Source organism: Anguilla anguilla, chromosome 9 (assembly GCF_013347855.1).
Source record: "Anguilla anguilla isolate fAngAng1 chromosome 9, fAngAng1.pri, whole genome shotgun sequence".
NCBI lineage: Eukaryota > Metazoa > Chordata > Actinopteri > Anguilliformes > Anguillidae > Anguilla > Anguilla anguilla.
Window position 1 is genome coordinate 40,545,173 of NC_049209.1, and position 22,359 is coordinate 40,567,531.

The 22,359-nt window shown below is 38.6% G+C and overlaps 1 pseudogene; it reads left to right on the forward strand.

Moving 5' to 3' along the window:
* The first annotated feature begins 16,044 nt into the window (after positions 1-16,044).
* The window catches only part of LOC118236561, a 79,361-nt pseudogene continuing 73,046 nt past the window's right edge, over positions 16,045-22,359 (forward strand).

The window sequence follows — 22,359 nt, forward strand, 5'->3', positions numbered from 1 at the left end:
TGACAACAGAAAATGAATGCAAGCGCTTCCAATGTATGGTCGGCCATCGATATCTCTGTTACACAAGAGAGTGGCTTAATTTATTAGCCTTCATTATTAGGTCCTTGTTGAACCAGTCTTGGAAACAGCTAGGGAAATTACCTTTGTACCTAGCCTAGATTAAAGTGGTCAGTTAATTTGCTGAGAAAAGCTCACATCTGTGGAAAATGGCCTCAGTCTTTAATGGTTATGATTAGTCTTTAATTTGGTTATGAGTTGAAAGAAACTCTTAAAACCATAAACTTTGATGTATGATCTTTTTTTTGTTGTTGTAATTTATGCATTATAGTCATAATAGACAGAGGTACATTCAGTAATATTTAATAAAATCATGACTTTTTGGAATTTCACCAAATTCCAAAGGGGAGAAATTGACTATTCCTTTTTGTACTATTTAAATGATCATAGAATGCAAATCTCAGAATTTGGCAATGCTTGATGAACAGAGAGTACTGTGCACTTTATTGGCAGAAGAGGATCAATATGTAACCACTAATGTCGTTGTGTATTCCTCACAGGTAGGGTTCCATTCTTGTGAGATAATTACTTCAAAAGCCAGCTGAGATTCCAGCTACTAATGCAATCATTGTCAGACCTGGGTCAAATATTTTATTTGAAATACTTTAAATTCTCTGTTGATTACAGACCTTTTTAAAGGAGTTTTAAACAATTTTCAGAACAGACATCTTTCACATAATGTGTTAAGTTAATGATTCGTAGGGATCCTCAGAACTGCTTTCCTACTTTATCTCCATCTATGCAGTTAAATATTTCAAATATGCATTTAACCCTGGTCTGGTCAAGAAAAGAAAGAACACCAGGTTTTAAAAGTGTATATATGAGTTCTGACTACCCCCACATTTTGGCAATAAATGAATGAATTCATGAATGAATGAATTTTTCACAAAGGAATAAATGAATTAGCAGTTGGGATATTGTGTAATTTTTTGAGAATTGGACTAGAGAAACTAAAATATTAAAAGCATGTCACACTAACATGTTAAACCATGCAATTGCATACAGTATCAATAATTTTATTTCAAAATTACAAAGTAGTTTAAATTTATCTTTATCTATATTTGTATACCATTAGTTCCACAGTTACTTATCATGATTTTAGTAAGCCTTAACACATCTACTTTAATTTTTTAAGTCCATTTGGAAGGTTGAGTAATGGAGCAATTCAATTTTATTTTCAGGTTAACCTTACATACAGCACATAATCAATGTGTAAGATCCATTATTGTTATTTTACCTGGAAACAAGTACTGAAGTTACTGTCTGATTGTCACAATGTTCAAGGTAACACCCATGCTCAGAGAAAACAGAGACGATTACTCACAATGGGGAAAGAGGACAGGAAAGACACGCTAGGAATTGGGAGCTGACACCCTCTGGTGAGCAATGTCTGAAACTGACACTGATGAAGGCAGAAATATCTTTGCATTGTATTGTAATGGTTTTGTCATTATTTACCTTTTGAAAAACCTTTTTTTATTTTATTTTTTTATTCAAGCAATCTTCCTGTGTGCAGTTCAACATTTGTGGTGTGTTTTTTATGGAAGCAGCACCTGTACATGTTGATATCTCATGAGCAGCAACAATGTAATTAGGACTGTGGAAAGAGTTGAGGTGCACCTACTCCCTCGAAACAATGTCTTTTTATTTATTTGAAGAACAGTGTTGGTCAAAACTGTTGCTGCAGATTTATTTATTATTTTCAATGTTGAAAGATGTCTAAGAACCAATGTCTTGTGTCCTATATTTCCATATTCCATTCTCTTTATGTTTAAACTTAAAATAATGTCTGTGTACTTTTCTTTGTTCAGACATTAGGAATGTAGAGAAAGTGAGAATTTGTTTAAAACATGGCAATTTCAGAATCCCGGTTTTAACAGCTAACACCCTTGTCTAATGTTTGGCACTCTGAATACCAAAAAAGTGCATCGACAGTTTAAACTCCTCACATATACACAGATTTTTTGTAAAAAATTAATTAGTTAATTATTAAGATATCAATTATCAATTAAATTGCCAAATTAATTGATAGGCAGAGCAACCTGTTGGATCAACCTTTATTGGGATGGCAGGTATGCCATCCCGCCAAGTTACGCCTTGGCGGGGGCATGCCCCATACCTATACAGCACCGAGAGTTTTGCACTTTTCAGGGTTCCCCACAGAAATAACCACAACAGCCACAGACACTCAGCCCTTAAAAACATTAAATTCTGTACATTCTGACCCCATTTCAACAGACAGATTTCATAAACAACTTCACATGTCCACACAATAAAGCCCCAAACTAAGGGAATTTTGCATTTTCTCCTTCTTCTTCTTCTTCTTCTTCTCATTCTTATTTTTCCTGCCGCCTATCCCACTAATAACACGTCTCCCCATTGGACATTTTACCGACACCCGCCAAATCTTCACCTACACGACCCAATGGAAAACTCGCATACACACGCAAAATACCCATACCTTATTACTCTGAAACATTTCCAGTACAGACAGCTAGTCCGCCTGTGGCGTAGTGGGTAAGGTTACAGTCTTGGGAACATAGGGTCTAAGGTTCAAACCCAGCTAGGAGCGCCTTTCTTTAAAGGAGTACCATGGTGATTTTCACACTTTTTCGGTTTTATGTACTATTTGCACACGAGGCATTGAAGAAACACAATGAGTACAGTATTAAATATGTCCGTTCTGCATTTTTGGAGAAATATGCGTTTTAAATTTATCGTCCTATTTTCAACCGGTTGAGAAAGTTGTCAACTTGGTGCGTCACGAACACAGTACTCCCACACCACTCCCCTTTCCACGCCCCGTAAACCCATGGATAACTCCAGACCCATAGTTCGCGCGGCTGGCTTACAGGCAAGACAATGCAAATATTTGACTAACGTTAGGTTCACTTAAATTAGAGTGAATTTTAAGGACTATTAGATTATTTCTGGTTATATTCATTTAGCTAGCTAGCTAACGTTAGCTGGCTAGGTAGTTTGCTTTCATAACGCAATGTTATCGATAACGTTAGCTAGCTAGTTTGCTTTTATGAGGACGGTATAGTTGTGCTTTTATCTTAACTTGGCAAGCTAGATAGCAAAAATTATAATTGGATATAAGTCAACGTCTTTACCTTAGCTATCTATCGGTACTTCATATACTACTAAGCTAGCTAGCTTGTGAAAAGTCTCCCAAAAACAGCACGTATCATGGGGGTAGCTATGGTAACGGGGCACGGTCTGTCAATCATAGCTAACTGACAGTTCTCATTACCACGCCCAGACGGTTCGGGTGAACTTTTATAGTGGGAAATTTAGGCTTAGAAAAATACGTTTTAAAGTACATTGAAATGACTGAATAATAAAAAAATAATGCACATTTGTTTTGTTGTTGCCTAAAGACAACTGGGAAGTGTCACGTTCAACCACCATGTTACTCCTTTAACCTGCTTTTACCCTCACTAATAATTGTCTACTACTTCTCAATTATTGCTTTTGCACCATATCTACCAGCCGTTCCCCGAACGTATACACTGTATTATGACGTACCGTCTGCACGTTCAATTGTTAACCGGCTACAATATTGCAAAGCCATATGGATTCAACGGGAGCTCTTCTGCGCTTACTCGCCTGTGTTCTTCTTTAAAACCACGGACAGGTTTGCTAATGATATTTCACGCATTGCATAGCTATGTCATGGTGCTGCCCCTAACAAAGTGACAGACTGGTAAACCTCCGGTTGAATGATTGAATCCCGCCTTGTCCTCAGGCAGATAATTTCCTCTTTTACACTAGCGTTCTCTTACGCTTATATTTGCTTTACCAAAACTCACTCATGGCCACCCATATGCATTTATTAAAAAGTTACACCAGTTCACCGCTGTGCCATTTCTACTAACTACATTTCTTCACTTGGCTACCGTACAAAACCTTTTTATCAGCAAACGCCACGTTTCTACATTCATGTTACCTCGCCCTGTTCTCTATCTAGCCACATACAAACAATTACTACGTATGTACGTTCTGCAACTCTCCATTAAAACATTACATTTAAAATCATGATTCACTCATAATTATAACTACTAGTACCGAACATGAAAAAAACACAGCAGTGCAATGGATTTCACATGTTACTTAAACCTCCACTTTAACAGTTAACACTCTATAGCGACTGTTATATATACCGTTCGATAAGGAATATAAGCTCGCTCATGGTCACTCCATTTACTTCGCACTTTACTCCGTGATCATGTCAACCTTCACCTACATGCCCATTCTGCTAAAAACATATTGTTTCAACTACGGAATTTCGTAATTTCATCCTAATTTCTCTCACACTGTTGTCATTTTCTCATATGCAAAGCCTGCTGGGACATATGCGTCTGCTCCTATTCTCCACTATCATGTTTTCCTATTCTAGTTTAGCAAAACAGTGAAGAGGATTCCTACCTGCAGGTAAGCCTATCAAAATGCCTTATAAACCTTACAAACACTAAAAGTGCATCTCCACGAAATAACAGACAACGGAGCAGGACAGAAGGACAAACCTTACAAACACTAAAAGTGCATCTCCACGAAATAACAGACAACGGAGCAGGACAGAAGGCTACACAAATTGCGATCTAGGGAGTTATAATTCTACGGGCTTGCTGATTCTTTTGTCAGTCAAGGCTCGTTGGATGGACGTCAAATCCGTGAGTACATACACTGGCCATATTTCATCTGCGTTTCTGATTCGTTTACGCTTATGCCACTGCATCCTTTCTCACAGCCACTGTTTTACATATATAGCAAACCGAAACTGCTGAACGGTACACGCTCATCAGACTGTACAAATTCACACAACGATAGCCATAATCCACAACCGTTTTTTACAGGGTCGCATTTCTCACTCTCATAATAAAACGCTTTGCAAAAAGAAATGATATCTCATAAAAAACACGTTTTCCACGTACAAAAATGCCAAGTTACTCAAAAGTATTGATATCAAAATGACGCCAAGTTACGGTACTACAAACAATATAGGCTATCTTGCCTCACCGAAATGACATAAGATGTATTTCAAAGCAATGCTACCCAATATTTCCTCAGTTCTTTCAAGTCACTTGGCCCTGTGTTTTCTAATCTTACCATTTTACAATGTCATGCAAACTTTGTGTCAGATCAAAGAGTCAAATATTTTGAATTGCCTCATGGAACACATTGAACATTGTACATTGAAATTAATGTATAAATTAATTCATGTACAAAACTGCTGCTGAGTAACGACAGGAAGCATATTTCTCCAGAAAACATGTTTATACTTGCTTCTGAACTGAATTTGAGTACATGTGCAAGTTATTGTATATTTGCTACGTATAATAAATACTGCATGTAAAATACATATTGTATACAATTGGACATATACACGCCTATTCAATCAATCTTGACTGTGAGAGAGCCATCCACACATATGTTTGGCCTGTCCATGTAGTGCATGCTTATACACAGGGCCAAGTGACTTTAAAGAACTGAGGAAATATTGGGTAGCATTGCTTTGAAATACATCTTATGTCTTTTCGGTGAGGCAAGATAGCCTATATTGTTTGTAGTACCGTAACTTGGTGTCATTTTGATATCAATACTTTTGAGTAACTTGGCATTTTTGTACGTGCAAAACGTGTTTTTTATGAGATTATAATATACAACTCACAATCATATTAAGAGATTTATTAAGTTACAACAGGTATTCATTTTCTAATCTAAAGGCAAAGGTTCAACTACCTAACAAACTAACAACAATGCATGTTATTGACAGACAAGTTACAGTCACAAAATAAATGAATGAAGGTCTAGTTGCAAGACTCAGACGCCAACTGATGTAAACTCAAAAGTAAATAAAGGAGCACATTTATGTCACTGAAAGAGAAGGAGGGACGTCCTCTCTACTTTTGGTACATGCATACGTAATAAATGATCAGGGGAGAATGCATGGCCTTTTTGGGTGAGGCAAAGTTAAGGTGTGGAGGAGGGTTAGACAAGGACTGGAATATCTAAAAGCTGATAGATTTACTTATTGTTGTCTTAAGTTGTTGTCAGCAGGACTAAGCAATTTATTATTGTCAAAACATTCATGGTTTTAGTCTCATTCTAACGAGACCAAACATGAATATGTCAGAAGGTAATCCAGCTCAGCTGTTTAATACCTCTACAAAAAGAAGGAAATTTACTTCTGCTTTTAACAACAGGTGATAATTGGTGCGAGTAGTCCAGCAAGTAGTGTATCTATCTAGTTGAATTGCATAGGCAGTGGGAAGTTGCTTAGTAGAGATTCAGTATACATATACTTAGAGCTCGTTAACAACACCTGAAAACTATTTTTTCATACATGATAATGACAGACAGAAACAAACATATTTAAGCTTGGGTAATTACAACAGCATACAAAAGCTAGTGGATAAAATGAAAATAACCAAAGAGAAAATGCCAATTGAAATTACATACGGCTCATCAAAAAACAGTTTACATCATTGTTGAAGAAAATATGTCACTCACAGCTACTGGAAAACTAGCTAGAATGATTGGTGTCGATCCAGGTGTCTGCTTAACAGCCACAACACGAGTGGCTTGGTACCCCACTGGTTTCTACATAATGTACATCTACATGGACATTATTGACTACCAGAGAGTTGAAGATGGTTTTGTACCCTAGAATGTGTACATATATCTAGGACTAGCAGTGACATCATCACAATCTCTGATATTAAAGCATTCAAGTCATGAAATGAAAGTATGAAATGCCTAAATTAAAACTGATAAATACCCACTGCATCAAAACATTTGAAGAATTTCCTGAGTATCTGACAACATGCTCTTCAAAAGAAACTGCAGTTTGTTTGACCAAATTAATTTATTTAATTAATTCATTAATTAATTTACTTGACAGGGACTGCACAATATATATATATATTGCACCAGACTTAGTTAAAATATGATGTCCATTTGTTATCCCTGGTCAGTACATTGGTTACAGCATTAAAAGCAAGCAAAATCATATACAATAATAAATCAAATTATAAATACTGAAGTGTCACAGTGTCATCCCATGGTTTTAACATCACAGAATCAGCTATTCATAAACTATTTTCTCAATCATAAATTGATAGGTTACTTCATTAAAACTAGGTGAAAATCCTAGACAATAACATGATAAAAATTGTAAACACTAAGTCAATTCAGAAGTAATTTCAGAATCATAAGACCATAGGTTACACGACACAAATTGCAAACACCAAAGTTACCATGCCTAACCCATCACAGAATCACAAACTCCCTTCAAAACACACAGACCATTTTTAGCCATCTAAACTGACATAAGCTACACATCATGGCTACAAGACTGACACTCCTTTATGCTCAGGCTTACACTACCGGTCAAAAGTTTTAGAACATCCCCATTTGTCCAGTTTTATTGAAATTTAAGCAGTTCAAGTCCAGTGAATGACCTGAAATGGTACAAAGGTAAGTGGTAAACAGCCAGAGGTTTTTTTTTTTATTTAAAGTTCAGGTTACCAAAAACTGAAAAATAATGTAAATTTCAGAATTATAAAAAAGGCCTTTTTCAGGATACAAGTAATGGGTTAACAACTACTGATATTCTGCAGCAAGTTTCTGAGAGTCAACAGCTTGCGTAATAGGCGGCTCACAGGACAACAGCTTAAAGAAGTCTCAGTTTCAACTGTAAAGAGAAGATTTCCAGCTGCAGGTTTGACAGGTCGAGTGGCAGTACAAAAGCCATTGCTAAAATGGCAAAATAAGAAATAGAAGCTTGCCTGGACCATGAAGCACTGGCAGTAGACTACTGAAGACTGGAAGAAGGTCTTATGGGCCGATTAATCAAAATTTAAAATCTTTGGTTCATCACGCAGGGTTTTTGTATGCCGTTGAGTAGGTGAAAGGATGGTTCCTAAGTGTGTGACACAAACTGTCAAACATGGAGGAGAAAGCATGAATGTCTGGGGCTCTTTTGCTGGATCCAAAGCTGGTGACTTGCACAGAGTGACTGGCACCCTGAACCAAAAGGGCTACCACAGCATTTTGCAGCGCCATGCAATACCCTCTAGTCAACGCCTAGTTGGTCTGGGGTTCATCCTAATTTCAAAGTACATTGAGACAACTGCATAAATTTCAGTATAAACTGGAAAAATGGAGGTGTTCTAAAACTTTTGACCGGTAGTGTATATATATCAGTTATAGTCTGGACACAAGGTGTGAGAAGCCTGTAGCCATAGAGCATTGTGTGGTGGCATCCTATCCTTACTGTCACCTGTCGATCAGCTGTGACCCCACTTTACATGGGCTGGCTCTTGATAGGCGGGTATGGTTGTCTCCTCATGATTGCGTGGGTTCTCAATCCCTGTCCTAGTAGCTATGTAAACAGAAATTACTCTTGGCGGGGTCATTTTGTAATCCCCAATTCATACCCCTGTTACTTTACTCCCTGCTGTTCTACTGCACATTCCCTAATGGGGTCTGACCCATTTTTTGTCATGGCATCCACCCTGCCCACTTCCGTCGCCACCTACCGCTCCCCACCATCGCCACCTGGCCCCGCCCAGCATCTGAGCCGCCACCACAGGATTTCCACTTAGCTACCACTAATTTGAACACTGAACATTGACTGACTGACCATGTTGGTCATAAAACTACACCTTGAGCCGACCAGAGGAGGATTGGTTCCCCCCTTGAGCCTGGTTCCTTCCGAGGTTTCTTTCTATCTGTTACAGGGAGTTTTTCCTTGCCACTGTTGCCTTAGGCTTACTCTTGTGGGGGTTTAGGCCAGTGTTATCTGTGAATTGTATTGTGACAGTTGTTCGTGAAATGTGTTATATAAATACATTTTGATTTAATTTGAGTTTTGTTTTCTGCATGACCTGGACATGGTAATTCCAAAGTCCTGTTGCCCTGAAGATGGAACAGAAAAAAGGACACATAAACGCACATTTGATTTCCTGGCTGTGGATTGGAGACATCCTTCACTCAAGTGATTTTTCACATTATCATCCCCCCTGGGGTGACTGCCACCCAGAACATTTGCTCGGGAGCTATTCATAGAGCTCAGAGCAGATGGAAGTACAGAGCTTTAGTTTTTAGATGGGAATTTCTGATCTAATATGCAAGCCAGTGAGGGCCACTCACATTCCAAAAGCAATCCAACTTAGAGCTCCCTTGTTAAGCTATCCTTCTGGGTTTTTCTAGCAAAACAAGCAGGATTTTGGTGCTTTGAGCACCGCACACATTGTCCCTTTTGAGGTCCATTGTATCAGGATGAGCGTCAGCAGGTACCTAGAAAGCTCAGCAAATCATAGTGAAACTATCTAGATAATAGATGGCACTCAGGGTAAGTGGAAATACAGCTTTATTTTATTTTTGGGAGAACTTTAACATTGTATCAAAATAACATTTAAACGTAGCTGGACTTTAACGCAACATTCAGGAAAAGTTGTGCGTTATCTGGGCACATTTGAAGACATTTTTTGATGGGACAGTGATGAGTGATGATACTACAGATATTAAGAAAGAATTAGGATGTTTCTCTGGCATGACACTCCATCTTGTAATGGTTTATAAGTCCACAGAAGCCTGCCACGACTCACTGGTTTTTCATTACATGTATTCAGCACCTCAAAGTCAATGAGCCGGCTGTATTTTTCTGTGCCTGGAGCAAAGTTGAGCAATGGTGGCAACCAATTGCCAAACTCTGCAAGTAATCTCTGATCTAAGAGTGCTGTTAGACTGGGCTCCATTACTGCTCATATAACTCATATGGATGCACTTGTGTTCTTTTGGCATTGTAAGTCATTCTGGCTGAACAAAACCATCTGCTGAATGAGCATAATGTAATTTAACGTAATGGTAATAGCAATGTTAGTCTCACACATAGAGAGGCTCGATATCCTTAATTTTGAACCACATTGCCAGGCCAGAATATGGAGCTCTCTAAAGTAATGGTTGAATTGACTTAATGACCTCTTGGGAGTGTCAAGTAGCGGTTCTCAAACTCAGTACTCGGGACCCACTGTGTATTTTGGTTTTCATTCCAGTCATAATTGTAACCTCTAAATTGTTACTACTTTAGTTTTGTAAAGGCGGGGGTAGGGTTCCTGTGTGTGGCAGGGAGGGTTATGGGCAGATCGAAATTTAGACTGAGGCATATACCTTTCATGTCAGAATGTGTGTGTGTCTGTGTGTACATGTATGTGTGTGTGTGTGTGTGTGTGTAAGTGCCTATGTGTGAATGCTAGCAGGGATTTTTGGGAATGTGTGATGGGCCAGCTGAAACAGAATCACTATAGCTCTCAGTGTAACAGTACGGGTGCTAGGACCCAGGCGCAGAGTGGAAAAAAAAAAAAAACACGAAACTCAAAAAGGGGAAAATAACAAAGACTTTACTATAGACAGGCAAACAAGCAGGGAACAGAAAAGGCCACAAAGGGAAAAAACGCAAACTCAAAAAATATCTAAATAAAACAGAAAACAAGAGGAACTCAAACACGGGCAGGGCAGAACACGGTCAGGGCAGAACGCAGGCAGGCAGAACACAAGGGCAAATCAACAAACACTAGTCAGGAACAAAACACTAGTCAGGAACAAAACAAGTCAGGAACAAAACACAAGTCAGGAACAAAACACAAGTCAGGAACAAAACACAAATCAGGAACAAAACACAGGCAGGTACATTCGGTCTGAAAGAAACAAAAGTTGGGAACAAACACAAGGAACCAGCACCCGAGTCAAGGGAACAGAGAACTTAAATAGACAAGGGGTAACAAGACACAGGTGAACTCAAAAAACAATCAAACCAGAAGGAGGGGATAACAAGACACAGGTGGGAACAATGATGGAATAACGAGACAAACAATAATACAATTAACAGGGGGGAACAGGACACAAAACAGAAGTGCCGCCATCTGGCGGCCCAACAGGGAAAACGCAGACAGGAACACCGGAACATGACACTCAGCTGAGACCCCCCTCCCTGAAGAATCGCAGTGTGCAGTGACTATATTGTGCCCCCTCTCTGTATTTCCAGTTTGACTTCCCTGGCCATGGTTCGCTACAGCCAGTGTTGCCTGCATTGTTGTTACCTGGGTGGGGTAAGCACCAGAGTCCCCACTAAGTAGATTGGGAGGCTGCCACGGCTCTCCCCCAGGAAGATTTCCTGGGGTGTCGTGGGGGCTTTGTTGGCAACCTGCTTGCAGGCTTGAGCTCATGAGGGGGCATTGTTGTTCTTCTAACAATGTTTTTTTTGTTTGATATGCATATTTCTTACAGTACAGTCCTGATCAGAGGGGGTAGAGGGTCTACAGTTATACTTCCTACCACTCTATATGCTCCTTTAATTGGTTCTGTCACTTCTTCCCACGGTTTTTTATACCCCCTCCATGCTGATGATACAAAGCGTTTCCTCTCTTTTCCTCTGTCTGGCACTCAGACCTGAAAGACATAGCAAGCTGGATAGTAGAACATCACCTAAGCTTAATCTGGTTAAGGTGCTCTGCATTCCCTCCATGTCCTCCCAACTGCAAGAACTCTCATTCAGTCGGGATGCTGCAGAAGGGCTCACTTCAACAGTTTTACTGCAAGAAGCGTTGGGGTAGTGGGGTCAGATTGCATTTATAAGTAGCAGGATTCAAATTTTGAAGAATGTAAAAAAGACAAATACCAACTTGCTTATTGAGAGAACATCCATGTACAGATTTTTCTTACAAAATACCTTTTAATTTTTATGACATTATATACTGTATCAACACCTATCAATGTCCCCAATGCATTCATGTAGAAAATGTGGCACACTAAAGGAGGGGATGGAACTAGACAGGAGTCCAGGAAGCCCTGTAAGTTTAATTACTCTCCATTTGCAGCTAATTAGTTTGCCCTTATGGTTTGAATTGTTACTTTTAAAATGCCAATTACATGCATTGTGGCTGGTAAGCAAAAGCTTTAATTCATTAGTGTATGTATTTTTTAAGAATTGCCATCTGACCTCCCCCACCCCTTCCCCTGCCATGTCCCTCCTGTGCATAAATCTGACAAAGTGACGGAGTACTTTTAACTTGATTGGAGTACCATGTCTGTACTGGACTCATATAGACACTGAGTTGATTGAAGACAGTTGATGCCCTTGTCTGATAACTGTTCACCAAAACACAGACAGTCGCTTGGAGTCCAGGTATTGAATAATTGGAATATTATTGAAATTTCCAAAATATTTAATATTGAATAGGAACTATTGTTAGAGGAACCTTTAACAGAGAGGAATAGTTTGGTGGTGGACAACAAAGAATTGCATTTTACACATCTAAGAAGGCCTAAAATTAAGGAAGTATTCGCACTCCCAGAAATATATCATGAGCTGAAACCCAAAACCCATTTCAAGAAAAATAATGTTTTTCATTTACAATAAGATGGCAGCAATCTCAAGAAGGGCAGGTTGTACTGCACGTGTGCAGCAAAAAGTTGATTGATTCACAGTTCGCAGCTGTGTAACTATGGCCACAGCTGCATATTTCATAATGTTGATGGAATTGTCAGTAGTTTAAATGAAAAGTAATATTGCAGATGCATGGTGAGAGCACTGTGCATCTCTCTGATGCAGTCTGTCAGCGTTATGATTTGGTTTACTCCATCTTTCTCACATGTTGACTGTAACTGGTTCCGTCTTTAACTTTATTAGCCTCATTCTGTTAGCGCTGTCCAAGGTCAGCAGTGCGATGGCCTCTATCTCTAAGGAAGACTAGCAGAGTGATCCGTCATTCCTCTTCCATGGTTTCCCTACAGAGGGAGAAAAAGTGTGTCCCAGTGTATAAAAAAACACTGGTATTCAGAGCTGGCCCTGACCAATTTGGTGCCCTAGGCAAAATTTTAGCTGGTGCCCCTTGCATCGCAGCCAATTCCACATATACACATAAGAATAATCAATAATGAAAATGCAAAGGCTTACAACTATTAATTACAAAAGGCAGGGCCGGCCCGACCCAATAAACAAAGTAAACATTTGTTTAGGGCCCCGCGATTAGTTCGGGGCCCCCTCCCTCCAAGATAATAATTTTTATTTTTACAAATCAATTAATCTAATAAACAGTACACACACAACTGTAACAATGAAATGTAGTATGTTTCATTTCGTATATTTTTCCAAATTTCTTAAACCTAATTTTGGAACTAGGAAGGAGGATTTTAAATTGTGGGTGCTGCGCGCAGCACACTATAATGTTAGATTACCGCCGACTGGCAGGCGAGTGCTTATTTTCCACGATAGTTTTGCATCCATAATTTAATTATTTACTCGTGATTAATTTTGGCTGTCTTTATATGGCAACCTTCCGTCATTTATTTATTTCAATTGTGTCTGTCCTTACCAGTGACGTCACTAGGGTTGGTGACACCCGGTGCAGTCGATCGTTGGTGTTAGGCTGGCGGGTGTTGTCGACTGGAGGGAGGTGCTGGCAAGGAATTGTGTGTTATGCATTCAAACAACAAAGCGCTTCTCGTCACATTAATACCGCTAATTGAATCAACCGGCAGCAAACTGCATCGGAGAAATGAGCTGTTTCAAACCGTCACTACACAAAGCAATGCACAAAAAATTTATTGCCAGTCATTTCAGTGTCACAACCCCCTGAGAGGGCGTCACCCGGTGCAGTCCGCACCCGCCCAATACGAACGCAACTGTTTACCCGAAAATCCCTTCATTTTTTCCGGTTCAGTCCAAGATTACTGAACAAGAAAAAAACCTACCATTAATTTCATTTGCAGGACATCACATATCTAATGTGCTTAGCAACCGACTATTTTAATGTTCGCTACATGTGAATTATGAATAAACACCGAGCATAGCCTAAAGTATGGATGGAATGGAACATTTCAAGTAGTTTTATTTTCATTATAATTCCTTTCAAACCAAAACACTAAAATTATATGTGGCAGTGTCACACAAAGACTTTTTATTATTCCTGTGTATGTTTGCAAGAACGTTTTAATACTCAAGTTTCAAGTCAAGTTTATTTGTGTAGCACATTTTCATGCACAAGGCAACTCAAAGCGCTTTACATAAGACATAGAAAGACATTACATAAAAATGTTAAAATAAATTAGAATTAAAAACAAACAACTCAAAGCACTTTACATAAGACATAGAAAGACATTACATAAAAATGTTAAAATAAATTAGAATTAAAAACAATCTTAATAAGGTAGAGGAAAAAGAAAAATTAAAACAGTCTCTAAAGATTTAAATATATGCGACGCATTAATGTTTTTAGCTTAGTTTTAAAAGTGGTTAGGCATTTCTAATATCTTCTGGGAGTTTGTTCCGGCTGTGGGTAGCATAGTAACAGAAGGCTGCCTCTCCATGTTTTGTTTTAACTTATACTGCACGTCTGCACCTGCTCTTAATATTAATAATCGCATTTTATCGTTTTTTTGGTGAGAGAGTTGAGAGCAATGGTCACACGCAGCCCACCTTACGTCTCAGTATTAAAATATTACTAAAATTCTCCGTATTTGGACGCCCCACTGGTGAAGGGGCATGAGATCCAGTCCAGTTGGACTCAGTAATTGCCCTCTCATATAGGCCCTAAAACAAATGAAGAGGTTGCACCCTGCCAAATCTTCTATTGGTGCCAAATCTTTCTGGCTGGGGCTTGGGGGGTGGTTTTCGACCAAAACAGAGGGCCCCGTATAGACTTTTTGTTTAGGGCCCCCAAAAACCTTGGGCTGGCCCTGACAAAAGGGGATGGAAAAGGAAAAGCATTTTAATTGACTATTACAAGCAGGGCTAATGTTGGCTAACTAGACTTACACAAAGGCTTGGCTGAATACTCGATTCTGATTGGTCCTAGGGTGGGCATTATTTCTTAATAAAGGTACACCTCGGCCTTTTAACAGTTCTAAAATCAATGCGCTACAAAATCCAGCATTCTAAAGCAGTTAAAACAGCAACATTATTCTTTCAATTTTGAATTGTTGTTACTTCCCCTCCCCTTTTCAATGTCCAATTTGGCAATAGATGGCAACGTTGAATCACGGTTCTAGTTTCTGGCTTCATTTAGGGATGCCAGCCATCCCGCAAAATATGGAATCGTCCCTTATTTGGACTGTAGAATAGGCGTTCCGTATTTAACTCATGGTTACAGGAAACATTTTCATCCGTATATTTGTGAACGATTCCGTTTGTAGTAACTGCTGTTTTGAATACAATTCAATAGTTAGCTAGCTAGCTAGCCGGGATAACAAGCATGCTGTGAGACCATTCTGACCTAAAACCCAGAATTTTAATATAGGCTAGGTGACAAGTGACGGTGAACCATCATAAAGCTAACTGGCATTCAAACCCAGTTTCCGAGTGTCTTGGAAAAACGCAGTGTCTACACTGCGAGACCGCAACATTTTAAAAAGCAAGAAAGAGCTAGGGAGATTAATTTGATTGAGTTATGGTTTCATGTAGTTTTCTTAAATAATGTAATGACAAAAATGACCAAATTGGTGGTAATTGTATGGTATAAAACAAAAAGGAACTATTTTTTCTTGATAGAATTGTTGGTTTCATAGAATTAACGACCAAAGGCTTTTGCTTAACAATGGTGCAAATAGAACTACCAACCAGAGTTTTTGCATAACAATGGTCCAAAGAGAACTACCAACCACAGTTTTGGTTCGTGCAGCACACTTAAAAGAAAAAGTGTATTTCTCAAAATTATGTTGTAGGTTATTCCCCAAACACCTGAATAGTCTTTCCAACTTTCCCGAGTGAATTTAAGGTGGGAGTAACTGACATTAACTGTAGCTATATATTAAATTAGAAAACGTTTCTATTGTCCAAAGTAAGCTAGTAACACTCTGCTCCAACGGTAACTACTATGCAATAGATAAACTATTCATTCATTGCTTTAGTGTTGCATCAACCAATATGACATGACATTCCTGAATTTAATGTGTGCTTTCAGCATCTGGCTGATCTCAGGGATGCTGTTCCACTGCCCCACCAGCAACCAAATAGTCTGGCACTGTGGGGCCCCTGATCCATCACAGCATGTGGAGCCTTGTCCATCCACATCCCAAGATTCAGGGCCTCCAAGACCCCCAGTGCCATCAAGAGTCCTGCACCTCCCAACTATACAGCCATCTTCCTCCGAGCTGCAGCTCCTGGGCATACTGGAAGAAATAAAATCTGAAACCCAAATCACCTTTCAGGTTAGCCAGGCCATGCTGCAGACCCAAAAGGAGAACCTGGTGGTCCTCCAAAGTATCAGAGAGGTCCACCAGGCTCACATGGAGGTTCAAAGGGAAGGCATGGAAGTTCAGTAGATGTCTTGAGATGTACTGGCATGTCTGGTGGCGAACCTTCACAGATCAAAACTGTACAGAGCCCACACCTGTGGCGGTTCACTTGTCAGAGATAACCAGAGCATCTCAGTCTAGCCCTTCACACAGCAGCTGGCACATACCGCCACAACCATTCCCAGTTAACTTATCAACCACCACGCATTTCACACACTCATACCGTTACCAGTACCCCCTCCATTCCCCTGCCCCACCATATACCCATGCCCTATTTCCCATACCTTTCCTCAATTCCACGTCATCTGTTTCTTCACAGCTCTCCCAGTGCTTCTCTCAGTTGTCTGCCCAGGGGCTGCAGCCAACCTCCGTAGCCATGCCACCCAGCATCTCCTGCACCTCTACACAACCTCAACCTCAGCCTGGGAGTGGGGGTGAGGTGCAGCCAGTGGCAAGGTAGCAAGCTTTGTCAGTTTAAAAAAAATTAAATAAACTGGTGCTCACCTAATATCTTTCTCCATTATATTTATTTGTATTTCTATACTGTAGCTCAGGTGAAGTAATTGTGAATGATGAGGTGCCCCCATCTCCCAGCATCCCCTCATGAGACAAATGAAGTGGCTGATCATCATCAGACCCCTCATTTCCTTCTCCCTCCTTCCCAGCTCCAGCCTGCTCTGGTGCCTGAGAAATATGGCCCTCCACTGGTGGAGACAGCCACAGTATTGTGTAGTACACAACATGCTACAATGATCCATGCACACTTCTCAGGCGTACACTGAAGGGCTCCTCCAGAGTGGTCCACACACTGCAACAGACTTTATGAACGTGGTTAGATTTCCACAGCATTATGAATTACGCACTTTTATTTTCCAATGAAATACATGTAGCCTAACCAACAGCGTTTTATTTCTTGTAAAGTGTAAGTCACTCTGTGTAAGAGCATCTGCTAAATGCCTGAAATGTAATGTAATGTAAGAATTGAAGGCAATTTTAGTTTAATCATGCAGAATACAAAGCAGACTGTTCTGGCTTTTCAGCATTTATGCTGCATCTATAGAAAACAAACATTGCTAAAAACCCACCAAGTTACTGATTTAATTTAAATATACACACAAGGGTCATTAGAATTAATTTTGCATTCTGAATGTTAGCTTTCTTGATGTACTGTAGTGGCATGTTGCATTTGTATTGTAATTTCTGTGTTTCTTTAAGACGGAAAAAAAGAAAAAAGTTACAACCACAGCCATATTTGTAGCCTGTACATGTACGTGAGTGTTGCATATGTGCTCTTTTAAATCCAGGTAATGCACTCCCTATGAGAGAATTTCAAAATGGTGGATGGTAGAGACTTGTAGATGTGTTTGGCGGGGTGGTGAGAAACACAAAGAATGAAGAAGTGAAAATGTTATATATCGTTCTTGCTCTACCTGTGTAGAATATATTAGACCCTATATATCAGAATGCTTTAACAAACCTGGACTAATCTCTGATCTACTGTGATTAAAAATTAGGGGACATCAATTGTATGATGGCACAACTGTTTAATTTATGCTCATATTACCTCAAATTTGGATTATCTCCTTCATGTGTTTCCTTGTTTTTGAGAGTTCTTTTCTATATGACATTAAAATATTGAACTGTTTACTTCTGAAGAAGTGGTTAAAATCAGTGTTGAATAGACTGAGGCTCTTGGGATTACATTGTTGGCTTTTGGATGTTATGCTTAACTTTTGTAGGCACTTGAATAAATAAGTAAAGGGTTACACCATTGTTCTCTGTTCCTTTGCTGTAGTTTCTCAGTTCAAGTCTTTATCTTATCCTAAATATTTAAACATTTCAAGAACTCTTAATAGTCTGCACAGTGGAGTAACTAATTAAAGAAATTAATTTTGTTAGACATCACAATTTTAGATTTCAATTCTAAAGGCTTTATTCACACATAAAAACGTTTGCATTGCTACAGAGATTTACATAAAACCCAGCTGCATTGAAACAGAGGCTTAACATTATCAAAGGAATTCCTTGATTAAAATGGGGAATAAAAAATTGCAAATGCAAGGACCTGTTCACTGAAGACTCGGTAGCAAAATTACGAATAAGGTATAAAAAATCAGTATAACGTTTCACAACCAAATTGCACCAACTAGATATTCTCTGTTTGCAATGTGTGTGATAGGAGATGAAAAGAAAGGGAATATTTCCAGAAATCTACAGAACAAAAACCTGCCCAGCATGAATGTTTCTATAGTGATTAATTTCTCTCTCTCTGCTGGCTCAGAGAACAAAAATGAACCTATGGACTAAAAAGAACATACGAGATTAGGACAGCAGATATGCCGCCCCACCAAGTTACAGCTTGGTGGGGCGGCATGCCCCATAGCTATACAGCACCGAGAGTTTGGGACTTTTCAGAGTTTCCTACATAGATAACCGTAATGACCACAGACTCTCAGTCCTTAAGAACATTAACTTCCGCATATCACAAATGCCACACCAATGTCCCACAATCAATAATTGTCCCCATTGGGCATTTAGCTGCATCTGCTGATAACAACATTTGATCAAAATAGTAAGATCAAAGTAGTCAATTGCAGGACAGTCAGACACACAGGCAAAAGGACTGTGTAATGTTTGTGGGAAATTCATATTTCATTTGAATGCATTCTCTATCATTTCACATGGAAAACTCACATAATATCATTTCATGACTAAGACAGCTACATGATTTCAAGGTGGGCCATAAACCTCGAACAGAATTTGTAACTGTTCCGAAGGTCCTCTTCAGAGCAATTCAACATTCTAAATACCTGCCAGGCTGTCTGTGCACATGACCATCCATAATTCCATAATGATAAATATTATTGGCATAAAAACTGGTTTAGATGAAAAAGTTGCTGAATTGGGGTTGACTAGCCTTTTTTCTTTTTAATTCAAATCAAAAATGTAAGTGGGGTTAATGGCTACATTGGTTTAATCAGTACTCTTATCCTTATTTTTCAGTTCATTGGCATATGTTGCATTGAGAGGCAACTTTCCTTTGAGACACTCCAGGACACATGTCACTGATGCTCTGGCTTTTTGTTCTGATAGAGGAATAGTTTCACTTTTAAGTTTAGCTTAAATCTGTAACAGACACATACACGTCTCAAAGCAACAATTAAATTGCTCAAGGAAATGGTAAACTGTTGCTGATGCAGTATCTCTCATGGATAGGCCTACATGTTCGGAATAATTACATTTTCCAGAGTTATCATTGCTTTGAATGATACCTCAAAGCTGCTGCATTTAACTGAAATCAAAGTCACTCTTTGCTATTTTTCCGAAATGATCCCTTCTGATCCTAAACTGAATGTACCAGAAACGATGGAGGATAATAAGTGAATATTCACATTACCATTTAATACAATCACTATAATAACAATACTTTTTTAAGCTTACATTTGTAAATGGAGTTCAAATTCACATTTTTTCCCTCAGATTTTGTCTGAAACTTTTGATTTAAACTTTACAGTATCTTGATGCTACATCTTCTTAGGCAATGTAAACCTACAACAACTGTGTTAAAAACTGGATTACTAATCCATAATTAAAAAACAAACAAACAAACAAAAAAAAAAACAGAAAACATTAGTGTTTACCTTTGTTCTCTTTGGTCATCCATTGTGTTGTAGCAGCTTGCTATTTCTATTCAAAAGTTTTTCTTTTGTTGTACATCTGATTCCCCTGCTGTTCTTACTGCCTGCTGGGGCACAGTGACCTATCTGCAATAAAGAACAATGCTCTGCATGTACCCATAAATTCTTGTCTACTGCTCAATTATTCATTGGAAACTCCTTTTATTAGTTCTATATAAATTACTAGTTATACAACTCCTTTCAATATATAAATATCAAGGCATAAACATTGAGCATGGCCCCGTTGAGTCATTAATATTAGTCATATAATTCATCAGTAGAAGAAGAATATATTCAAACCACCGTAGTCTCTTTCAACTGTATGTGTTCAGGAGTTTGTGTGTCTACACAATTATACTTACAATGGGCCACGGTACATCTAAATGTTAAGATCCCAGCCAGGTAATAAGTGTTCATTTTAGGTAATGTGACATTTAGGTGAGTAAAACATCAAAGCCGTATATTGTGAATTCAAAGTTGAACTTTCATTTATTCTACATACTGTACATCTATCATCTGTATGTATCATCTGAATGCCCTTAACATTTCACTTAATACTGACTTACAAATAAATGCAAGCATTTATTTGCACTATTTTCTTTCTTTTTGAACCAGTTATGTAAGATCCTGTGGAGAAAAGTATAAAAGTGGACAATGTTGCTTAGGCTTTTAAATAATACAATTAAACCAATACTCTACATGTCTGTATAATCACTGCCATAACAAATAATCTTAGCCACCCTAACAACTACAAATACAAGCAACAACTTATTGTATTCTCTTCTTATGAAAAAATGATGTACTAAAAATCAATCCTAATTATGCTATCTGACTGATTCGTTTGTTGATTGATGACAAAGCTGTTTAAAGTATACTTAGTTAACAAGTTAAAATCACAAATAGAAAGACTGCATCGGATTATCACATACCATACAATATATTATTTCCAAGCAGCTCAGCCCAAGTGGTCAATTATCAGAGAAAATTCAGTGAATTTGCTAGTTCAACCTCCGGACAATAGGTGGCAGCAGGAGTCAACCAGTGGACTGACCAATAGTGCACCAAAGAAAGCAGGCTGTGTTCTGTTATGCATACTAACTAGAGCACAGTGCAGGAGTTCAAGTACACTTCAGTTTACACTTGATGAGTATCACAGCCTCTTCCAATTATTGTTGGATGCTCATTTTTCATCTCAATGAAAATGCATGCTTAAATGTTAAATGGAAAATCAATGTAAAAAACAGCTCTGAGGAAATAAGACATTGAAATAAGTTAATAAAATATGTTACACTTCAATAGTGTTGGCTCTTCAATCAATCTACGAAATTCCTCTGAACTTAGTTTACTTGTAAAATTCCCAGTGTTAATTCAACTTTAACAGATATAACAATATTCTAACAGATGGCATTTGGCCATAGAACACACAATCTGATCCATGTTTCCTTGAAAATTCTCTGGGATGTAAAGTGTCTGCATTTTACTACCATCTAAATAGTTTTTCAAATACATATTTCTCCCCGGTTGGGTGGACATTATGAAAAGGGGGAGTAGCACTGTAACACAACACTTTATCAACAGTGAGCAGGTCACCTAAAGAGATACATAAGAAAAGAGATGCTTTCAAAGTGTACTCTCCTTAGGACAGGGAGATAACAGTACAGTCCTAATAGTAAAGTAATCTTATACAGCATGAGTTTGTTCTCGAGGGAACAGAAAATGTGGGAACATTCTTAGTGTCATTTATTTTATATAACAAAATGAAATGCTTGAAGATGAGTCATTGCAGCAGTTGTCATCTGTTTGTTACCTTTAGGAGAAGGTGTTCTGGGGGTAAAGTCTGACTACAGATAATGAAATGGAAAACTGCACAGTTAGTTGGCATCTGCAAAGCTCTGCATTTACTGAAGGATAAAAAAGACCCTGATCTTTGTCTGATGCTTATTTACATGACTGTCCCAAAAAATGTCATGATGTAATAAAAAAGCACTTTTAATCATGATACCATTAGTCTATAAGTTCCAAGCTCTGGGTTAATCTCAGTTCCATATACATCACATAAACTCTCTTTATGTAATACAAAGCAGTGTTATCTTTCCTTAGCCATCAATACACTTCAAGACTGACCAAATTTTACTGAGCTCTGAAAATTAAAATGCCCCCACACCATTCTCAATACCGACACTGTTTATGGTGATACCTGTCAGTACAACCCCAACCTTTGTAGTTGTGACATAATAACTCACAGAGAAACACATATTGACCTGTTTTGTTTAGTGTTTTTTTGTGTCTCTTTTACTTTGACTCCCGGTTGTACAGTATATTG